Here is a 2,500-nt window from a genome sequence, read left to right on the forward strand (position 1 = left end):
ATTAATTACAAAAGTTGCTAAGCATACCGCGAGAAAGGGTCTGAAAGGGTCCTTATTACTTGCTATAGTGACGAAGTACAAGTTTCTATTCTGCTTATACTATTAGGTTGATATAACAATAAATAGTGTAATTCCAATAGTATAATTCTATTCTTTCTCTCCATAGACACTGTCATAGATAATATACTGGAACGGAATTCCAAGGATAAGTAAACAAATTCGATTTTCATGGACATATATTCTCAAAAAAGCAGCCTTATAAATATGCGGTCAGTCTAAGAAGCAAGGATAAATACACAGATGCTGAATATCAAAATAAACCAAATTTCTAAAATCAGACTCCAAAAAAATAAAAATAAAATGTATCGTTTTCTTGACATCCAAATAAGTAAAAAAATAAGGCAAAAAACACTCAGATGTAGAAAATAACACCATACAACCTAAGTCATCACCAACTTACAAAAATATTCATTTGCTTACACTAATACAACTGACCAATTTATAATCACTCTGAGAATTAATCTGATTATCATACCATTAACTTAATTTTGGAAGCAGTATTCTTGCATGTATATCGTATACATCATAAGGCATATTTACTGAAATGGTTCCTAAAAATGATAAAATCTTGAAAGCCGAACATATCAATGACAGTTGCAGAAGCTGGATCACCTTTGCCAATACAACTATATACCTGGATGTCTAGAATAAAAAGAAATGGTTCCCCAATATCAAGAATCTGGAAGGATACTTAAGCCTTTTCTAATAAGGTTCGCATTGTAATATCGATAGCTACTACAAAACACTGCACTCCCTTCAAGTTATGGTGTTCGGGAATTCTCATGACTTCTTCATACAAAAAATAACCAAAATATAACTATTTGCATGCTGCTTATTGCAAATTGTGATTTTTCTTAAGCATATTGATAACTTCTTAACTTTTGTCATCAATTGTATATTCTTTTGGACAAGTGTTAAATATTTTATATTACATAACAGCAAATATACAACTGAAATGATCAATATTACAAGGGCTCTGGCAGTGTGATGCTTTCATAATTGTAAGACTAATAATTTTCATTTGAAATACCTTCAAATAATGGCTGCTTCGAATTAACCTTTCCCCTTGAATAAAAAATGATTATTGCAATTATTGCAAGGTTCATAATACATACAAGGCTGGTGTACTAAAATCAAAGCAAAAACTAGTTAATGAATTAACATTTCCCCATTACACGCATGGTAATGTTTAAGATCCTTCTTATATAATGAAAAATCTTGATCTTGTACTGGGTAGGTTCAAACGAGAAAGAGCCTAAAGAGGTATTTAATTTGTCTTGTAATGAACACATTTTAAAATACTCCATCCCATAATCGCAGTATATGCTTGACCTTTTATATCATACTTTAAACAATGTTGGGCAGTGAAATATCTGTACTTTGTGCTATATAATAATATTTGAGCATTACTAATCTAAACAATGCAAACCAAGAGACTGATTAATTATACCATGAAGCAGGTAATTTTGAATAAAAAATAAACCAAAATGTATACAAAAATAATATATACTTTTAAAAACAGCAAACATATTACTAAGTATCACAATTATTAAAAATTTCCTTCAAAGTCCTGAATTATGCTACTAATAATGCAAGACTACCAATGTTTTTAAAATCTTGGAGTTAAGATTCTTTCCTTCTTAATGTTTCATACTTTCAGATCTTCAATTTTGAATATTAGACATTTTCTACATTAAAAAAAGCAATCCATAACCTGAGCTTCACATAAACAAAACACCTCTCAGAATAAACAACTCTATCGGTCTAGGTACACACTGGCTTAGATGCCTATAAACATGTAATGTATGGTATACATTTTGCTCATGTGTGTCAGCACCCAGATTGAACATTATTATTAAGAAAATCCACATTACTGTTAGTAAACATTTAAATAATGATCATTCACCTAAAATATAGATATTAATTGATCAATGACAAAAATAAAATAATAACAGGGTTTGATCTACCCATTGTTATTGCTTATTTAATAAAATGACAAGGGAGACTTTTCAGGAAAAATGCAAACCAGAATTCTCTTGTGGTTGACTTGCATGATGATGGCGATGGTCTTGAAAAGGCACTGCTTATGAAAATGATCCAATATGTACCTTTAACGTGTGTTTTTCAGATTAATTAAAATTACAAATAACAATGGCAGGAATCAGGATGAAACTCCTACCATAAACAGCGCCCAACATCAGGTGTGACTAGGTAATAATTTAATGAACATGTTTCTAATGATGATGAACAATTCAATGATTGCCTTTGTACTAGTAAATTGTTATGCAATTACCATGATTTTTCTATTATGACTAATAAATAAATCACTGAAGTTCTTAGATAATACAAGATTTCACTTACATTTTTACTTAAGAATGACAATGTTCTGATGTTGAAAATATGAAAGTGATTCCCATCAAATCATATCCAAAATTACTTT

General features: G+C 30.0%; 1 protein-coding gene across 11 annotated transcripts in view; it reads right to left on the minus strand.

Moving 5' to 3' along the window:
• Positions 1–221: 221 nt before the first annotated feature.
• Positions 222–2,500, minus strand: part of LOC125029750 (peregrin-like) — a 24,180-nt gene continuing 21,901 nt past the window's right edge. For all 11 annotated transcript variants that reach the window (XM_047619877.1, XM_047619876.1, XM_047619881.1 and 8 more), the window contains one exon: positions 222–2,500. This exon is cut by the window's right edge and continues 1,618 nt beyond it. The gene's annotated coding sequence lies outside the window, so the exon portion shown is untranslated.

This window comes from Penaeus chinensis, chromosome 10 (assembly GCF_019202785.1).
Source record: "Penaeus chinensis breed Huanghai No. 1 chromosome 10, ASM1920278v2, whole genome shotgun sequence".
Taxonomy (NCBI): Eukaryota; Metazoa; Arthropoda; class Malacostraca; order Decapoda; family Penaeidae; genus Penaeus; species Penaeus chinensis.